The sequence below is a fragment of the Mobula hypostoma genome, chromosome 16 (assembly GCF_963921235.1).
Source record: "Mobula hypostoma chromosome 16, sMobHyp1.1, whole genome shotgun sequence".
NCBI classification, from domain to species: domain Eukaryota; kingdom Metazoa; phylum Chordata; class Chondrichthyes; order Myliobatiformes; family Myliobatidae; genus Mobula; species Mobula hypostoma.
The window spans coordinates 1899381-1921241 of record NC_086112.1 but is presented as its reverse complement, the minus strand read 5'-3'; the positions used below and the strand labels follow the sequence as shown (position 1 = coordinate 1921241).

Below are 21861 nucleotides of genomic sequence, written 5' to 3'. Positions count from 1 at the left end.
AGAAAGCAAGCCAGAGAGCGCGCGAGCGACCACAAGAGAGAGAGAGCGAGAGCGCGCCATGGCAGAGTGTTCAAAATATAAAACGTACGTCACCCCAGACCACACTAAAGTGTACCCCTGCCTAATAGGGGTCAAAAATAATGACAGTGTTGCTCGCTGCACTGTTTGCAACAGTGACTTTTCTATTGCCCATGGTGGGTTAAGACTGTAAAAGATATGTTGAGGTGAGATTAACAGGTGTCATTCTCTTATTAGCATAGCTAACGTTATTTAAACTAGCTCTCTAGCTGCTAAGAAGCTACTCTATTGCAGACATCCCACCTCTCCTGGAAGTTCCGGGAGTCTCCCGCAAATTGATGGTGCTACCTCCCTGAAATGAGTTTTTGCAGGGTGGGATGTCTGCATTAAGTAACTCTGCTATTTCCTCCGGTTCCATACACACTTTGCCACTGTCACACTTGATAGGTCCTATTCTTTCATGTCTTATCCTCTTGCTCTTCACATACTTGCAGATGCCTTGGGGTTTTCCTTAATCCTGCCTGACAAGGCCTTCTCATGACCCCTTCTGGCTCTCCTAATTTCCTTCTTAAGCTCCTTCCTGTTAGCCTTATAATCTTCTAGATTTCTATCATTACCGAGCTCTCTGAACCTTTTGTAAGCTTTTCTTTTCTTCTTGACTAGATTTACTATAACCTTTGTCCACCACAGTTCCTTTACCCTACCATAACTTCCCTGTCTCATTGGAACGTACCTATACAGAACTCCACACGAATATCCCCTGAACATTTGTCACATTTCTTCCATACCTTTCCCTGAGAACATCTGTTCCCAATTTAAGCTTCCAATTTCCTGCCTGATAGCTTCATAATTTTCTAACTTGTCTGTTCCTATCTCTCACCAATGCTATTGTAAAGGAGATAGAATTATAATCACTTTCTTCAAAACGCTCTCCCACTGAGAGACCTGAAACCTGACCAGGTTCATTTCCCAATACCAAATCAAGTACAGTCTCTCCTCTTGTAGGCTTATCTACATATTGTGTCAAGAAACCTTCCTGAACACACCTAACAAACTCCACCCCATCTAAACCACTTGCTCTCGGGAGATGCCAATTGATATTTGGGAAATTAAAATCTCCCACCACGACAACTCTGTTGTTATTACACCTTTCCAGGATCTGTTTCCCTATCTGCTCCTCAATATCCCTGTTACTATTGGGTGGTCTATAAAAAACACCCAGTAGAGTTACTGACCCCTTCCTGTTCCTAACCTCCACCCACAGAGACTCTGTAGACAAACTCTCCATGATGTCCACCTTTTATGCAGCCACGACACTATCTCTGATCAACACTGCCACACCCCCCACCTCTTTTGCCTCCCTCCCTGTCCTTTCTGAAACATCTAAAACCCAGCACTTGAAGTAACCATTCCTGTCCCTGAGCCATCCAAGTCTCTGTAATGGCCACCACACCATATCTCCAAGTACCGATCCACACTCTAAGCTCATCCGCTTTGTTCATAATACTCCTTGCGTTAAAATGGACACATCTCAAACCGTCGGTCTGAGTGCTTCCCTTCCCTATCACCTGCCTATCCTCCCTCTCGCACTGTCTCCCAGCTTTCACTATTTGTGAGCCAACAGCCCCTTCCTCCTTCTCTTCAGTACAGTTCCCACCCCGCAACAATTCTAGTTTAAACTCTCCCCAATAGCCTTAGCAAACCTTCCCGCCAGGATATTGGTCCCCCTGGGATTCAAGTGCAACCCGTCCTTTTTGTACAGGTCACACCTGCCCCAAAAGGGGTCCCAATCATTCAGATATCTGAATCCCTGCCCCCTGCTCCAATCCCTCAGCCACACATTTATCCTCCACCTCACTCTATTCCTATACTCACTGTTACGTGGCACGGGCAGTAATCCCAAGATTACTACCTTTGCGGTCCTGCTTCTCAACTTCCTTCCTAATTCCCTACAGTCTTTTTTCAGGACCTCTTCCCTTTTCCTACCTATGTCATTGGTACCAATATGTACCATGACCTCTGGCTGTTCTCCCTCCCACCGCAGGATATCTAGGATGCGATCTGAAACATCCCGGACCCCGGCACCTGGGAGGCAAACTACCACCCATGTTTCTTTCCTGCGTCCACAGAATCGCCTGTCTGACCCCCTAACTATAGAGTCCCCTCTCACTACTGCCTTCCTCTTCCTTTCCCTACCCTTCTGAGCCACAGGCCTGGAATCTGTGCCAGAGGCACGGTCACTGTCGCTTCCCCCAGGTAGGTCGTTCCCCCCACCCAACATTACTCAAACAGGAGTACTTATTGATAACACCACTGTTGCAGGCTGAATCACAGGCGGTGATGAATGAGCAGATAGGATGGAGATTGAAAATCTTGTTGTGTGGTCACATGACAACAAACTCTCATTCAAGGTCAGCAAGACCAAGAAACTTATCATAGACCAGGAGAGGGAAAGCAGCGATCCATGACCCAGTCCTCATCGCAGGATCAGAGGTGGAGAGAGTTAACAACTTTAAAATCCTGGCTGTTATTATTTCAGAGGACCTAGCATGTAAATGCAATTGTGAAGAAAGCAGAGTAGTGCCTCTACTTCCTCAGGAGTTTACGAAGATTCGCCATGGCATCTAAAACTTTGACAAACTTCTGTATGTGCAGTGGAGAGTATGATAAGTGGCTGCATCACAGCCTGGTATCAAAACACCAATGCCTTCGAACCAAAAATCCTTCGATGGAGGATGAGAGGTGTATAAGATAATGAGAAGCATTGATCGTGTGGATAGTTAGAGGCTTTTTCCCCAGGACTGAAATGGCTAGCACAAGAGGGCACAGTTTTAAGGTGTTTGGAAGCAGGTACAGAGGAAATGTCAGGGGTAAGTTTTTTTTCACGCAGAGAGTGGTGAGTATGTGGAATGGGCTGCCAGCGATGGTGGTGGAGGCAGATACTTTACTTTATTGTCACCAAGCAATTGATACTAGAGCGTACAATCATCACAGCGATATTTGATTCTGCGCTTCGCACTCCCTGGAGTACAAATCGATAGTAAATATTAAAAATTTAAATTACGAATCATAAATAGAAAATAGAAAAAGGAAAGTAAGGTAGTGCAAAAAAACCGAGAGGCAGGTCCAGATATTTGGAGGGTACGGCCCAGATCCGGGTCAGGATCCGTTCAGCAGTCTTATCACAGTTGAAAAGGAGCTATTCCCAAATCTGGCCGTACGAGTCTTCAAGCTCCTGAGTCTTCTCCCGGAGGGAAGAGGGACGAAAAGTGTGTTGGCTGGGTGGGTCGTGTCCTTAATTATCCTGGCAGCACTGCTCTGACAGCGTGCGGTGTAAAGGATACGATAGGGTCTTTTAAGAGACTCCTGGACAGGTACATGGAGCTCAGAAAAATAGAGAGCTATGGGTAACCTTAGGTAATTTCTGAGATAAGGACGTGTTCGGCACAGCTTTGTGGGCCGAAGTGCCTGTATTGTGCTGTAGGTTTTCTCTGTTTCTATCTCAGATTTTTGGATTTTCTCTCCATTTAGAAAATAGTCTGTACATTTATTTCTTCTACCAAAGTGCATGACCATATATTTCCCAACATTGTATTTCATTTGCTAATTTCTTACCCATTCTCCTAATCTGTCCAAGTTCTTCTGTAGCCTTCCTGTTTCCTTAGCACTACCTGTCCCTCCACCAATTTTTGTATCATCTGCAAACTTGGCAACAAAGCCATCTATTCCATCATCTAAATTATTGATATACAGACAAAAAGAAGCATACCCAACTCCCACCCCTGTGGAACAGCACTAGTCACTGGCTGCCAATCAGAAAAGCATTCCTTTATTCCCACTCGCTGCCCCCTACCAATCAGCCAATGCTCTCACCATGCCAATAACTTTCCAGTAATAAATTATCTCATGCTCTCATTATTTATTGCTATTTATTTATATTTGCATTTACACAGTTTGTTCTGTTCTATATTCTGGTTGATCTTTCATTGATTCTGTTATAGTTACCATAAGTCAATAGGATATAGGAGCAGAAGTAGGCCATTCATCCCATCGAGTCTGCTCCACCATTCAATCATGGGCTGATCCAATGCTTCCAGTCATCCCCACTCCCCTGCTTTCACCCCATAGCCAATGCGAAGAAAATAGACCCGTTGCTTAACGAAGCCTGCCGAATAATCACGGGCACACTGCGCCCCACACCCACTATCATCATTTACAGACTTGCAGGCATTGCTCCCCCAGAGATCCGAAGACACACTACAACAAAAATTGAAAAAGGTAAACGGAACTCGGATCCACAGCACCCACTACATCATCATGTGCCAGTTTCCAACTGCCTAAAATCGAGGAAAAGCTTTGCTACAGTGGAGGAACTACTGCACGGAACATCCCCCCCCAAACATTCAGGATTGACCTCTGGCAACAAACAGAAGCCAGAACCCCACCAAACAATACAGTGCAAGACCCCACAGAAATGTTGCCAAATGGGGCACTGCTTGACAGACGGAAGTGGTGCACTCTTAACAGAGCCAGAGCGGGAGTTTGTAGGACGGGAGACAATATGGTGAAGTGGGGTTTAAAGACCAGCGAATCCTGTGAGTGTGGCAAAAGGGTGCAGAACATTGAACACGTTCTGTGCAACTGCCCTCTCTCACCTGATTTAGCTGACACTGACTTGCTCAACATCAACCAAACAACACTAGAGTGTCTGGCTGTCTGGTGTGACAAGCTATGATGATGACCCCATACCCTTTGATGCCCTGGCTAACCAAGAACCTATCTATCTCTGCCTTAAATACACCCAATGACTTGGCCTCCACAGTCACTTGTGACAACAAATTCCACAGATTTACCACCCTCTGACTAAAATAATTTCTCCGCATCTCAGTTCTAAAAGGACATCTTTCAATCCTGACACGAGGAAATCTGCAGATGCTAGAAATTCAAGCAACACACACCAGCATTTTTTGCGTGTGTTTCTTTCAATCCTGAAGTCGTGCCCTCTTGTCCTAGAATCCCCTACCATGGATACCACAGATTTGCTGAGAATGCAGGCAAGAAGATGAATCTCAGCAACGTAAATGGTGACGTACTTGTACTTGGATAGTAAAATTTACTTTGAACTTTGAGATATCCCTGCTAGATCTCCGGCAATTTCTGCACCTGCCTCCCAAAGGGTCTGAGGGAACATCTTGTCAGGCCCTGGGATTTACCCACCCTAAGTTGCCTCAAGACAGCAAACACCTCTTCCTCTGTAATCTGTATAGGGTCCATGACCTCACTGTTGCTTTGCATCACTTCTGTAGACTCTGTGTTGATCTCTGGAGTAAATACAGATGCATAAAATCTATTTAAGATCTCCCCCATCCTTTTTGGCTCCACACATAGATGACCATTCTGATCTTCCAGAGGACCAGGTTTGTCCCTTGCTATCCTTTTGCTCCTATCATATCTGTAGAATTCCTGAGGATTCACCTTTACCTTGTCTGCTAGGGAAACCTCATGCCTTCTTTTAGCCTTCCTGATTTTTTTCTTAAGTGTTTTATTGCATTTCTTATACCCCATAAGCATCTCATTTGTTTCTAGCTGCCTATACCTGCCATGCACCTCCTTTCTTCTCTTAAATATCTCTTGAAAACCAAGGTTCCCTATATTTGTTATCTTTACCTTTTATTCTAACAGACACCTGCAAGCTTTGTAATTTCAAAATTTCACTTTTGAAGGCCTCTAACATACCAAGTACATCTTTGCCAGGAAACAGCCTATCCCGACCCACACCTGCCAGATCCTTTCTATAACCATCAAAACTGGCCAATTTAGAATCTCCACCCATGGATCAAACCTATCTTTTTCCATAATTATTTTGAAGCTAATGGCACTATGATCACTAGATGCAAAGCGTTATCCTGTTCAAACTTTTGTCACTTGCCCTGTCTCATTCCCTAATAGCAGGTCAACTATCACACACTCTCTCATTGGGTCTTCTACGTACTGACGAAGGAAACAATCCTGCACACATTTCACAAACTCTATCCCATCTAGGCCGACTCAGAAGTTGATTCTATCAATTGCTCTGCCTCCCGGATGATCTTTAGTTCATCCAACTCCTTAATGTGGTCTTCCAGGAGCTGTAGCTGGCTGCACTTCCTGCCTGTCAGGCTCCATGAATCCCCTCATCCTGCTGGACAAGCATTCCACTGGCATGTCTGCTGCCATTTCAGTTTTTGAATTGTTAATTTTTCATGCTGTACAATGTTCCCTGGTTTTGGGCTCTACTGCGGAAAAAGAAACGTGATTCACAAATAAAAATTCTCAGTTAAATATACCAAAATCCCAGGATGTCAAACTTATGCATGTGAACAAGGAGCTGTGCGATTAATACTTTTAAAAGGCACTGCAAATGTACTCAGTGTTGGGAAGGGCTTTGGCTGTGATGGACCGGGCCGCATCCACTACTTTCTGTAGAATTTTGTCTTCCTGTTATAGTGTTATACTGCTGCACAGGAATTAAGTTTCATCCCTGACCGACTGTGCTTAGTGGTCAATACACCCTGGGTTTTGGTCATCCTGCTGTTCAGAGAGCATTCCAATGGTTGGGATGGACAATGAATGTTGTGTCCCAGCTGTCTGCATGATATGCAAGCCAGTATGCTGGCCAAGGCAGTATCATATGCATGATATGCAGGCCAGTACACTGGCCAAGGCAGTATCATATGCATGATATGCAGGCCAGTATGCTGGCCAAGGCAGTATCATTTGCATGACACGCAGGCCAGTACACTGGCCAAGGCAGTATCATATGCATGATATGCAGGCCAGTATGCTGGCCAAGGCAGTATCATTTGCATGACACGCAGGCCAGTACACTGGCCAAGGCAGTATCATATGCATGATATGCAGGCCAGTATGCTGGCCAAGGCAGTATCATATGCATGATACGCAGGCCAGTATGCTGGCCAAGGCAGTATCATACCAAGAGCAAGCTGTTGCCCGTGTAGAAGGCTCTTCCCCTCCACATAGCTGATGAATCCAAAGGAACAGCATGGACTGATACAGGTTGGCATCAGCGGCATCACAGAAATTGTCAGTCATTGTAGAACTCAATGCAGAAATCTAACTCCAACCTTAGATTTTTCTGCAAACACGAGGAAATCTGTAGATGCTGGAAATTCAAGCAACACCCACAAAATGCTGGTGGAACACAGCAGGGCAGGCAGCATCTATAGGAAGAAGTACAGTCAACGTTTCGGGCCGAGACCCTTCGTCAGGACTAACAGAAAAAAGAGATAGTAAGAGATTTGAAAGTGGGACGGGGAGGGGGAGACCAGAAATGATAGGAGAAGACAGGAGGGGAGGGATGGAGCCAAGAGCTGGGAAGTTGATTGGCAAAAGGGATAGAAGGCTGGAGAAGGGGAAGTATTATGGGACAGAAGGCCTTGGAAGCAAGAAAGGGGGAGGGGAGCACCAGAGGAAGATGGAGAACAGGAAAGGAGTTATTGTGAGAGGGAAAGAGAGGGAAACATAAATAAATAAATAATAAATTAGAGATGGGGTAAGAACAGGAGGAGGGGCATTAACGGAAGTTAGAGAAATCAATGTCCATGCCATCAGGTTGGAGGCTACCCAGACGTTAATGCCCCTCCTCCCCTTCTTACCCCATCCCTCGTTATTTATTTATTTATTTTCCCTTCTCTTCCCCTCTGACAATAGCTCCTTCAGGGAGAGCTCCTCCCTGCTCTCCATCTTCCTCTGGTGCTCCCCTCCCCCTTTCTTTCTCCCTAGGCCTCCTGTCCCATGATCCTCTCCCTTCTCCAGCCTTCTATCCCTTTTGCCAATCAACTTCCTAGCTTTTGGCTTCATCCCTCCCCCTCCTGTCTTATCTTATCATTTCGGATCTCCCCCTTCCCTCCCACTTTCAAATCTCTTACTATCTCTTCTTTCAGTTAGTCCTGACGAAGGGTCTCGGCCCGAAACGTCAACTGTACTTCTTCCTATAGATGCTGCCTGGCCTGCTGCGTTCCACCAGCAGTTTTTGTGTGTTTCCAGATTTTTCCTCAGTGTTTACGCCTGAAGCCTTCCCCAAGAGTGGGTATAGATGCAAGGCACCAGAGGTTTGACATCAGAGTTTTCCGTCACCTAGATGTGCTGCCAAGCACAGTTGGTGACATCCAGCTGCTCGAAGTGACCGGTTTTACGATGCCTTTGCCCCACCTCCTTTCAGTAGACATGGTTCCACCATTAGAGGCTAAGTCACATGTGAAGGCCAGGAGCTGAACTTAGTTGTCAGAAACTATTTCAGATGTACACTTTTGAGAATATTTAACAGGTAATGAGAGCGTATCCCCATTACCACCCTGACTATAACAACCTTAAGGAACCTCACAGGATAATTCTGAGGGAATCACAGAGACATTGAGTTGTAGTACGTGGAAGCAGGACAGTTGGCCAACAGGTCCACGCCAACCAAGGTGCCCACCAGAGATGTCCCATTTGCCTGCGTTCAACTGAACTTTCCTACCCACGTACCTGCCCAATGAACATTCTTTATCCAACAGGAGACCTGATCCAAAACTGACATCAGCAGACTGGCACAGGGAAGATACCACACAAAATTTTACCAGTGGATGAGGAGAGCTCAATTTGATAAATAACTGCCAAATCCTGCCTGCATCCCCTTCCTTTCCTGAAGAAAGAAATATTAACTGTTTGTCCATCTCCATTGATGCCAACGGCTCTGTGGAGATGCTCCAGCATCTTCTGTGTTTTTCTACAGATTTGTATCATTTGGCTGACACAAGAGGGCACAGTTTTAATGGCTCACGTGAGAGGGCACAGTTTTAAGGTGCTTGGAAGTATATAGAGGAGATGTCAGGGGTAAGTTTTTTTTACGCACAGAGTGGCGAGTGTGCGGAATGGGCTGCCGGCGACGGTGGTGGAGGCAGATTTCATAGGGTCTTTTAAGAGATTCCTGAATAGGAACATGGAGTTTAGAAAAATAGAGGGCTATGTGTAAACCTAGATAATTTCTAAAGTAAACAACAGGAATTCTGCTAAGTACATGTTCGGCAAAGCATTGTGAGCCGAAGGCCCTGTATTGTGCTGTAGGTTTTCTATGTTTCTATTTGAAGAATCACTACGTTTGACATTAATAGGACTTCTTATACTGAGGAAATAAAGCAATTTCATGCCACTTTCCCAGCTTGTGTTCAAGTTATAAGCTAGAAAGAACAGAAGCAGCTAAACTCGTTTAACATAAACAGTCAAAGACTCACAAAGGTTCCAGAAATCTTTAGACATCCATGAACGTGTAAAGGAACTGCTAAAATTCTCTCAGAAAGAGACATGGTGTTGGACAACTGTTACAGTGTGAAGGGGACATGGTGTTGGGCAACTGTAACAGGATGACAGGGACATGGTGTTGGACAACTGGAACAGGGTGACGGGGACATGGTGTTGGACAACTGGAACAGGGTGACGGGGACGTGCTGTTGGACAACTGTAACAGGGTGACAGGGACATGGTGTTGGACAACTGTAACAGGGTGACGGGACATGGTGTTGGTCAACTGTAACAGGGTGACGGAGACATGGTGTTGGACAACTATAACAGGGTGACGGGGACATGGTTATGGACAAGTATACCGCGTTATTGTCAAATCACTGATCAGTCTGTTCAGTGTTTATCTGTTTGCAGTGACCGACATAAATCTACTGATTCATCCGAATACTATTGATTATTTAGTCATAGATCCAGGATACTAGACTGGAATATATACAATTATGATCTATATCAGTAGGAAACAGCTCATGAATTATTTCACATTTCAGCGTGACGGCTCAGAACAGTTTGAAATGAGGAACAGTGTAAACAGCCACGATAACGATCTGAGTGGCAGACTGTAGGTCCAGCACATGAGTAAAGTGTTAAACCACCGAGTATTCCAGAATGAGCTCTGAAGTTTTTGTGCACATTGGAATCACTTAACTGTAATGGCCCTTTTATCTGTCTTTTCTTTTTCTCTAACTGTTTGTTAAAGTTGAAAATTTGGTAAATATAATTACTTTATAATTTTATCTTGGTGTATGATCTGTCATTTCTGGGCTACCAATAGCATCATTCACACACATTCGCCACAACATATGTTCCCTAATTGGGGCATCCTAACTTTCCTGCTTGGTAGAACCCCAGATCATACCAGGCCTGCAGGCATATTGCTTCTGAAAGGTGGCCTTCTCACCACTGAATCACATGGCTGTCAGCAGAGTCAGCTAATGAGCCAAGTTGGTGTATGAGCCCTTGTGAGAGGGTTGCACTTATTTACATCTCTCCTAAGGGTAGGTGACCAACACTGCACACAATACTCCAAGTTAGGCCTCGCCAGCATCTTATAAAACTCTAACATAACATCCAGTCTCCTGTAATTAATACAGTAAATGATGAAAGTCAATGTGCCAAAACCATTAATTACAACCCTATCTATCTGTGATGCCACTTTCAATGAATTATGGACGAGTATTCCCCGATCCTTTTGTAATTCTGCACTCCCCAGTGCCCTACTGTTCACTGCGTAAGACTCATACTGGTTCGTCCTACTGAAGTGAAACACTTCGCACTTATCTGCATTAAATTCCATCTGCCATTTTTCAATCTCATTTTTCCAGCTGATCCAGATCCTTCTGCAAGCCACGATAGCCTTCCTCACTGCCCACTACATGCCCAGTCTTGGTTTCATCTACAAATCTGCTGGTCCAGTTAACCATATTATCATCTAGACCATTGATTTGCATGAAAGCAACAATGGAGCCAGCACCGATCCCCGTGGCACTCCACTAGCCTTAGGTGTCCAGTCAAAGAGGCAATCCCTTACTACCATTCTGCCTTCTTCCTCAAAGCTGATGACTAATCCAATCTACTCATCTTGAATGCCAAGCAACTGGACCTTCTTGACCAGCCTCCCATCTGGGACCTTGTCAAATGCCTTGCTAAAGTCCATGTAGACAACCTCTACTGAGCTGCCATTATCCACTCTCCTGGTAACTACCTCAAAAAACTTTAAAAGCATAGCTTCGCGGCAGTTTTCTCTGAGATGAGGAGCGACCAATCAACAGGAAGGATTCATTAGAAAGAGCCAATAAAAATAACTCAAGTGCAAGGGCAGTGGCCATTCTTGGAACAGCCATTCTTTTGGGTGTGCCAGTCTTTCCAGTGTCTTTGGCTCATCAGGCTCAGATGAGGTAATGTGTCTGCTAAGTTTCTCTCTGCTTTTCTTATTTGTTTGTTCCTCATCAGTCAGGGCATAGTGTTTTAGTGAGAATGGCTCCAGAGGCAGTGTTTTGTATGGTGTGTGGGATGTGGGATAAACACATCTGCATCAGGTGCACCAAGCTGCAACGACCGAGAGAACATATCGAGGAATTTGAGCTGCAGCTCAGTTACTTTCGACTCATATGCAACAACAAGGGAGTGATAGACAGAAGCTACAAGGAAGTCGTCAGACCGAGATTGCAGGAGGCAGGTAACTGGGTGACTGTCAGGAGGAGGAGGAGAAAGGTACAGCCATAATTATATAACTTTACATACTATTGAGGGGGATGACCTACTGGGGGAGGGAGCCATATTGACTGAGTCTCTGGCACTAAGTCTGGTGATGTGGCTCAGAAGACCAGACAGATGAACAGGATGGCAGTGTTGACAGGAGATTCCGTAATCAGAGGAACAGGCACAAAATTCTGTGGGTGTGTTCCAGAGACACCAAGATGGTATGGTGCTTCCCTGATGCCAGGGTAGGGGATGTTTCCATGAGACGATAAGACATAAGTCAGAATTAGGCCATTCAGCCCATCGAGTCTGCTCCAAAATTCCATCATGGCTGATCCTGGATCCCACCCAACTCCACAAATCTGCCTTCTCACCTTATCCATTGATGCCCTGATCGATCAGGAAACTATCAACTTCTGCTTTAAATATACTCACAGAAATAGCCTCCACCGAAGTCTGTGGAGGATAATTCCATAGATTCACAGATCACCGGCTAAAAACGTTCGTCTATACCTGTTCTAAAAGACTGCCCCTCAATTTTGTGCCGTCTGGTTTTGGATAACCCCACCAGAGGAAACATCCTCTCCATATCCACCTCATCTAGTCCTTTCAACATTCGGTAGGTTTCAATGAGATTCCCCCACATTCCAGTGAGTACAGCACAAAACTGCCAAATTCTCCTCATATGCAACCACCTTCAGTCCCGGAATCATCCTTATGAATCTCCTCTGGACTCTCTCCAATGACAACACATCCTTTCTGAGATATGGTGCCCAAAACTGTTGACAATACTACAAGTGCAGCCTGACTAGTGTTTTATAAAGGCTCAGCATTATCTCCTTGCTTTTATATTCTATTCCCCTTGAAATAAATGCCAACATTGCATTTGACTTCTTAACACAGACCCAACCTGTGAATTAACTGTCTGGGAGTTTGCACAAGGAATCCTAAGTCCCTCTGCACCTCTGATATTTGAAGTTTTTCCCCACTTAGATAATAGTCCGTACTATTGTTCCTTTTGATAAAAATGTATTAACATACATTTCTCAATACTGTATTCTCCCTCTTTTACGGATCGCGCTTTTCAAACTTGGAAGACTAAGGGTATTTTACGGTTTTTGGATTTATTTTTAGATGGTTCCCTTATGTCTTTTGAACAATTATCTAATAAATATAACTTATCAAGAATACATTTTTTTAGATATTTACAAGTTAGAAATTTCCTAAGTACTATACTTTCTTCCTTTCCAATGCTTCCTCCTATATATATTTTAGATTCGATAATTAACCTTAATCCATGTCAGAAAGGTGCATCGGCTATGATTTATAATATTATTATGAAACTTAGGAAAGCTCCATTTGATAAGATTAGGGTAGATTGGGAACAGGAATTGGGGCTTACCATTTCTGTGGATGATTGGGGGCAGATTTTACAATTAGTTAATACTTCCTCTATTTGTGCTAAACATTCCCTAATTCAATTTAAAGTGGTTCATAGAGCACATATGTCCAAAGATAAGTTAGCGCGTTTTTACTCGCATATTAATCCTTTCTGTGATAGATGTTCGGGGCAGATAGCCTCTTTAACTCATATGTTTTGGTCTTGCCCTACTTTGGAAACTTTTTGGAGAGATATTTTCAATATTATTTCTAAGGTATTAAATATAGATATCTCTCCTCACCCTATTACTGCTATCTTTGGACTACCTAAAATTTCTAGTAATCTTTCCCCTTCAGCCCGTAGAATGATTGCATTTCTTACTTTAATGGCGAAAAGATGTATTTTACAACATTGGAAAGAGCTTAATGCTCCAACTACCTTTTTTTGGTTTTCTCAGACGATTTTATGTTTGAATCTGGAGAAAATTAGAAGTAATCTTTATGATTCTTCATTTAAATTTGAACAGATTTGGGGACCTTTTATTCGATATTTTCATTTAATGTAATATTTACCCTTCTTGTTTTTTTTTCACTGTTTTAATGGAGGTCGGGATTGAGGACGTGATTTTAAGTTTAACTCTGTTTGGTTTTAAGTTAGCCCATTGCTTTGCTTTGCTTTTAGTTAGTTGCACGGTGGGTTTTTTTTTTGGGGTTTTTTTTTCTTTTTTTTTCCATTGATATATATAAAATCTAGTATACTATTATGTTATCTTGCTTTCTTATGCTTAAATTACATTGTTTGTAGTATTTTCTTTTTGGTATTGTTATCTTTTGGAATTTTATTATACTTTAACATTGTATTAATGTTTATATGGCTTACCTTTTTTGTATACTTACTCAATAAAAAGATTTAAAAAGAAAGAATACTGTATTCTATCTGCCACTTTTCTGCCCATTCTTCCAATTTGTCTAAGTCCTGCTGCAATCGCATTGCTTCCTCAGCACTACCTACCTCTCCACTTATCTTCGTATCATCTGCAAACTTTGCCACAAAGCCATCAATTCCATTGTCTAAAACATTGACAAAACAATCTGAAAAGTAGTGGTCCCTACACTGACCCCTGAGGAACTCCACTAGTCACTGGCAGCCAACCAGAAAAGGCCCCCTTTATTCCCACTAGCTGCCTCCTACCTGTCAGTTATTACTCTATTCACGCCAGTATCTTTCCTGTAACATGATAGATATTATCTTGTTAAGCAGCCTCATGTGTGGCAGCTTATCAAATGCCTTTTGAAAATCCAAGTTAATGTCATCCACTGCCTCTCCTTTGTCCACCCTGCTGGTTACTTCTTTGAAGAACTCCAACAGACTTGTCAGGCAAGATTTCCCTTTACAGAAATCATGCTGACTTTGACTTATTTTATCATTAATCTCCAAGTATTCCAAAACCTCATCCTTAATAATAGACTCCAACACTTTCCTAACCACTGAGGTTAGGCTAACTAGCCTGCAATTTCCATTCTTTTGCCTTCCTCTCCTGTTAAAGAGTGGACTGACATTTGCAATCTTCCAGTCCTCTGGGACCATTCCAGAATCAAGTGATTCTCTAAAGATAATGACCAATACATCCGTTATCTTTTCAGCAACCTTTTCAGGTTGTGGCAGTATAACTGAGCTTTGTCTAGCAGCCAATCTGGACAATGGAAGTTTGGAGAGGAGGGGACTTCAATCAGGTCCTCTGCCTGAGGATAAAAGGCAGGAGCAGCTCATGGCAGCATAATAAAGCTTTGACCAGCGACCAATAGGGGTTTGAGATTGATTACTAAGCAAACTCCTTCAAACTTCTGATGTCCAGATTGGCCACTGATTTAAGTTCTATAGTGCCTAAGGTAAAAGAACCTTTAAGTGGGAGTGACCATAAGATGATCAAAAGCCAAAGAGGGGACAAGGAAATGGCAGATGAACTAAATAAATATTTTGCATCAGTCTTCACTGTGGAAGACAGAAGCAGTGTGCCAGATGTTATAGTGTGTGAGGGAAGAGAAGTAACTACAGTTACTATTACAAGGGAGAAGGTGCTCAAAAAGCTGAAAGACCCAAGGGTACACAAGTCACCCAGACGAAATGAACTGTACCCTAGAGTTCGGAAACAGGTAGTGGTAGAGATTGTGGAGGTATTAGTCCTCTTTCAAAAATTATTGGACTCTGCCATGATGCTAGAGGACTGGAAAATTGCAATGTAACTCCACTTTTCAAGAAAGGAGAAAGACAGCAGAAAGGAAATGATAGACCAGTTAGCCTCACGTCAGTGGTTGGAAAGATATTGGAGTTAATTGTTCAGAATGAGGTGATAGAGTCCTTGGTGACACAGGACAAGATAGGATGAAGTCAGCATGGTTTCCTTAAAGGAAAATCTTGCCTAATGAACCTGTTGGAGTTTTATGAGGCAATGGCAAGTAGAATAGATAAAGGGGATGCAGTGGATGCTGTATATTTGGACTTTCAGAAGGCCTTTGACAAGGTGCCACAGATGAGGCTACTTACCAAGTTAAGAGCCCATGGTATTGCAGGAAAGTTACTAAGATGATTGGAGCATTGGCTGATTGGTAGGAGGCAGGGAATGGGAATAAAAGGAGCCTTTTCTAGTTGGCTGCCACTGACTAATGGTGTTCCGCAGGGGTTGGTGTTGGGACCACTTCTTTTTATGCTGTATATCAATGATGTAGATGATGAAATAGATCGCTTTGTTGCCAAGTTTGCAGATGATACAAAGTTTGATGGAGGGGCAGGTACTGTTGAGGAAACAGGAAGGCTGCAGAAGGACTTAGACAGATTAGGAGAATGGGCAAGAAAGTGGCAAATGAAATACAATGTTGGAAAATGCATGGTCAGGCACTTTGGTAGAAGAAATAAATATGCAGACTATTGTCTAAATGGGAAGAAAATCCTAAAATCTGAGATGCAAAGGAACTTGGGAGTCTTTGTGCAGAACAACCTAAAGGTTAACTTGCAGGTAGAGTCAGTGGTGAGGAAGGCAAATGCAATGTTAGCATTCATTTCAAGAGGTCTAGAATACAAGAGCAGGGAATGAATACTGAAGCTTTATAAGGCACTGGTGATACTATCTCTTCTTTCAGTTAGTCCTGACGAAGGGTCTTGGCCCGAAACATCGACTGTACCTTTTCCTATAGATGCTGCCTGGCCTGCTGCGTTCACCAGCATTTTGTATATCTTATGGTCTCATGGCCTAATTCTGCAGAATGCTGGGGCTCCTATATTTGGTGTTGGTTTTCCGCTATATTAGGAAACCCATGTGGGAAAGTTTTTTTACAGCATAAAAGCTGTTGCACTGGGGCAGCTTCACTTTCTCCACCTCCAAAATCTGGCTAAGTGGCACAAATAGTCGTCACAACTGGGGCATCTCTTGATTTGTGATGTGGCTGCTGTCACATGCAAACAGCTACTTGGTGCCACAGCTGAGAGCCGTGTGTCAGGTGAAAACCAAAGGTGAGTGAGCTGCCTCATATAGGACATGACAAGCCCCTTCACCAGAGGTTCTACCCCCACCTCCAAGGATACCCCATACACCCTAGTTCCCATATTTAAGGAATGATCTATTTGAATCGTAGGCAGTGTAGAGAAGCTTTGTGAGGCTGATTCATCAGGACTGAGAAAGGGTTCCAGCCCGAAACTTTGACTGATCATTTCCACGGATGCTGCCCAACCTGCTGAGTTCCTCCAGCTTGTTGTAAGCAGGAATTTTATCTGAGAGTTGTGTATCTTAGAGAACTCTATTACCACTGAGGACTGTGGAGGAGCCACTGAATGCAATCACACCAGAAGTTTACAGTCATGTTAGTTTGAAGAGAGTTGAGGGTAGGAGGCAAGCATACAAGAAGTGGCGTTGAGGCCCAGAGTGGGTGAAATGTGATCTTAGTGAGGACAGTGCAGCATTCCCAGACTCTGATGTTGTTTCTTACATTCCTGTGCAGATCCCATCTCTAGCCTCTAAATGTACATGACAGTCAGGATCTGAACTGGTAGCTTGGATGGACATTGAACTGTAAAGAATGATGTTGTATCTTCATTTTCACTACGTTCTTGCTTTTCTCTCACTACACAGTCAGACTGTGATTGTTAACTACCTGGAAGAATCAAAGGGTTCATGGATACAGTTGTGAGGCAGTAGATAGGTTCATTCATTATGTGTCATGTCATCTGACACGGGCAATCATGGTCTTTCCATGACTGTGATTGTTCTTGGCAATTTTTTTCCCCACAGAAGTGGTCTGCCATTGCCTTCTTCTGAGCAGTGTCTTTATCAGATGAGTGACCCCCACCCCCCCCCCCAGCCATTATCATGACTCTTTAGAGATTGCCTGCCTGGTGTCAGAGGTCACATTACTAGGACATGTGAAATGCACCAGGTGGGGTGGGGGGGGGGGCGTGGCTAAGCAGGTGTTACACCTTGCCCAAGGGTGGCCTGCAGGTGGATAGAGTGGATGTGGAGAGGATGTTTCCTACAGTGGGTAAGTCTAGGACCAGAGGGCACAGGCTCAGAATAGAGGGACAACCATTTAGAACAGAGACGAGGAGGAATTTCTTCAGCCAGAGGGAGTTGAATCTGTGGGTTTCATTGCCACAGATGGCTGTGGAGGCCAGGTTATTAAAAGTGGAGGTTGATAGGTTTTTGATTAGTCAGGGTGTTGAAGACAATAAGTCATTGGAGCAGAATTCCCCAATCAAGTCTGTTCCGCAGTTAGATCATGGCTGATCCATTCCCCTCTCAATCCCATTCTCCTGCTTTCTCACACCCTGACTTATCAAACATCTATCTGCTTTAAATAAGCTCAATGACCTGACCTCCAAAGTCTATGGTAGTAACAAATTTGACAGATTCACCACCCCTTGACTAAAGAAATTCTTCCTCTCTGTTCTAAATGGACACCCTTTACTTTGAGGTGGTGCCCTCTGGTCCTAGACTCCCACACTACAGGAAACATCCTCTTCACATCCACTCTATCTGGGCTTTCAGCACACAATAGATTTCAATGAGATCTTCGCTCATGAATCCAAACTCCAGTGAGTACAGGCCCAGAACATCAAATGCTCCTCACCAATACCTTATAAAGCCTCAGCATTACATCCCTGCTTTTATATCCTAGTCCTTTCAAAATGAATGCCAACATTGCATTTGTCTTCCTCACCACTTACTCCTCCTGCAAGTTAACCTTTGGGGACTCATGCATGAGGATTTCCAACTCTGTTTACACCTCAGATTTTTGAAATTTCTAACAAGAGAAAATCTGCAGATGCTGAAAATACGAGCAACACACACAAAATACTGGAGGAACTCAGCAGGCCGGGCAGCATCTATGGAAAAAAGTACAGTCAACATTTCAGCCCAAAACAGCAACTGTACTTTTTTGTCCATAGATGCTACCTGGCCCGAGCTCCTGCAGCACTTAGTGTGTGTTTTTGAAATTTCTCCCCGTTTAGAAAATAGTCTACAGCTTATTCCATCTACCAAGGTACATGACCATGCACTTCCTAACAGTGTGTTCCATCTGCCACTTCTTTGCCCATTCTCCTAATCTGCCTATGTCCTCCTGACCCTCTCTACTTCCTCCACACTGCTTGCTCCTCCATCCATCTACATATCACCTGCAAACTTGGCCACAAACCCATCAATTCCATCATCCAAATCACGTAAAATGAAGAGGTCCCAATACCAACCCCTGTGGAACATCAAAGCAACACACAGTTCCTCCAGCACCTTGAGTGTGTTTTTTTTTTGTTTTCCAGCATCGGTGGATTTTCTCGTTTGTGATTCACTCTGCAGAACATCACTAGTCACTGACAGTCAGTTAGAAAGAGCTACCTTTATTCCCGTTCTTTGCCTCCTGCTAAACAGCCAATGCTCTATCCATACTAATATCTTTCCTATAATATCATGGGCCCTTACCTTGCTAAGCAGCCTCATGCATAGCACCTTGTCAACGGCCTTCTGAAGATCCAAGTACACAACATCCATCAATTCTCCTTTGTCTGTACCTGCTTGTTATTTCTTCAAAGAATTCCAACAGATTTGTCAAGCAAGATTTTCACAAGGAAACCATGCTGACTTTGGTTTATTTTATCATATACCTCCATGCACCCCGAAACCACATCTTTTACAATCCACTCCAACGTCTTCCCAACTACTAAGGTCAGACTACCTAACCTGTAGTTTCCTTTCTTCTGCCTCTCTCTTCTTGAAGAGTGCAATGACATTTGCAATTTTTCAGTCTTCCAAAATCATGCCAGAATCTTGTGATTCTTGAAGGAACATTACTAATTCCTCCACAATCTCTTCAGCCACTTCTTTCAGAACCCTGGGGTGTAGTCCATCTGGTTCAGGTGACTTATCCACCTTCAGACCTTTCGGCTTCTTAAACAACTTCTCCTTAATAATATCAATTACACTCACTTCAAACATCCAGCATACTGGTAGTGCCATCCACCGTGAAGACAGACATAAAATACTTAAGTTCATCAACAAATTTCATAGTCTCTCATTACTATCTCTACAGTGTCACTTTCCAGTGGTCTGATATTCACTCTCGTCTCTCTTTTACTCTTTACAGCACTTGTCTGAAAAAATTTCTGCTTTCCTCTTTGATATTATTCGCTAGATATTCGCAATTCCTCTTTTCTCTCCTTATGGCTTTTTAGTTGCCTTCTGTTGTTTTTAAAAGTTTCCCAATCTCCTAACTTCAGGCTAATTTTTACTATATTATAGGGCCTCCCTTTTGCTTTTATGCTGTTCTTGACTTCCCATCTCTGCTGTGGTTGCCACATTCTCCCTTAAGAATACTTCTTCATCTTTGGCATGCATCTGTCCTGTGTCTTCTGAACTACCCCCAAAAACTCCAGCCATTGCTGCTCTGTTGTCAGCCCTGCTAGTGTCCTTTACAATTAATTTTGGCCAGCTCCTCTCTCATACCTCTGTAATTCCCTTTACTCCACTGCAATACTGATATACCTGACTTTACCGTCACCCCCTCAAACTGCAGGATGAATTCTATCATATTATGATCACAGCCTACCAAGGGTTCCTTTACCTTAAGCTCCCTAATAAAATCTGGTTCATTACACCACACACAGCCCATAAATGCCTTTGCCCTGGAGGGTTTAACCACAAGCTGCTCTAAAAAGCCACATCATAGGCACTCTACAAATTCCCTCTCTTGGAATCCAGCACGAACCTGATTTTCTTAATCTACCTGCATACTGAAATCCCCCATGACTATTGTAACATTGCCCTTATTACATGCTTTTCTATCTCCCACTGTAATTTATATCCCATGTCCTGGCTACTGTTTGGAGGCCTGTATACAACTCTCATCAGGGTCTTTTTCTCCCTTGCAATTCCTTAACTCTACCAAAAGAATTCTGCATCTTCTGATCCTATATCACCTCTTTCTAAGGATTTGATTTAATTTTTTTTAACCAACATAGCCACTCCATCCCCTCTGTCTACCTACCTGCCCCTGGTCGTCACAACGTGTATCCTTGGGTGTTAAGCTCCCGACTATGATCTTCTTTCAGCCATGACTCAGGATGCCCACAACATCATACCTGCCAATCTAACTATGCTACAAGATCATCTACTTTATTCCATACACTGCGTACATTCAAATATAACACCTTCAGTCCTGTACTCATCACCCTTTTTGATTTTGTCCCCCTTAATTTGTCACTGTCAATTTTGTCAACTACAGGGGAATGGAGTTGAGATGGATAATAAATCAGCCATGATCAATAGGAGCAGCAGACTCGACGGGATGAATGGACTAACTCTGCTCCTATGTCTTATGGTCTAAAATGCTCAGGAAACAGAAATAACTTTGCAGAAGTGGTCAAAACTCATCCATGTCTTTTCCTGCATATTAACTATAAACTGCGCAGTAATCTTCAAATGACGTACAATTCATCACACCACTAATCATTCTGACTCCGTTTCGGAACTCATCACATTTATTTCTATGTTCTACATCATCATCGTGTATATTGTTCTGCATCAAATCTTATGCATGCAGCTCACTGTCAGCTACTCGGCCATGACAGTAAGAAGAGCCAACACTAAGTGGCACAGCTCCTTTCCAGGACAAGACAGTAATAACCACGTACAGTGGGATATGACCAGTGCTAATCATGTGCTGCCGGGGCAAGGACAACTTCTATCAAAGGTTCAAAAACATTTATTATCAAAGTATGCATGCAGTATACAACCCTGAGTTTCATCTTCCCAGACACACAAACAAAGAAACACCATGGAACTCATTCAAAGAAAACAGCAAACCCCACTCCCCCCCCCCACGTACAACAAAAATCAAATTATGTAACTGGCAACAAAAGAAAGCAAGTGAAAAAATGCAGAGTATACAACACAAAAATGACATATTCAGTTCAGCTCAGTGTTCATGAGCCCTGCAATTTGCCATTAGTCTATATTCTTTGTAACCATAACCATAAACCCATAAGATATAGGAGCACTGGAGAGGTATAGGCATTGGAGACATTGCTGCCATCAAGGAGGAGATACAGGAGTTTGAGGGCTCGTGCTCTACATTTCAGAAGGAGCTTCCACTCTGCCATCAGATTTCCGAATGGACAGTGAACCCATGAACACTACACTCACTTTTTGCACTACTTAATTCATTTTTATATATTTCTTATTGTAATTTATTGCCCTGTACTTCTGCTGGAAAACAACAAGTTTCTCGACATATGCCAGTGATATTAAACATGATGCTGAATAATATAATCTCTCTCTCGCTATATCAAGAGATTATAGTGTTATACTCCACGGGTTTTCGCATTTTGTACTACCTTAATGCACTTATTAATGGGGTGCTCTCTCTGGATTGCATGCAGATTAA

The 21861-nt window shown here is 43.3% G+C and overlaps 1 protein-coding gene across 2 annotated transcripts in view; it reads right to left on the bottom strand.

Moving 5' to 3' along the window:
- Positions 1 to 21861, bottom strand: part of LOC134357641 (multiple C2 and transmembrane domain-containing protein 1-like) — a 575938-nt gene that overhangs the window by 523733 nt on the left and 30344 nt on the right. The window lies entirely within an intron of this gene.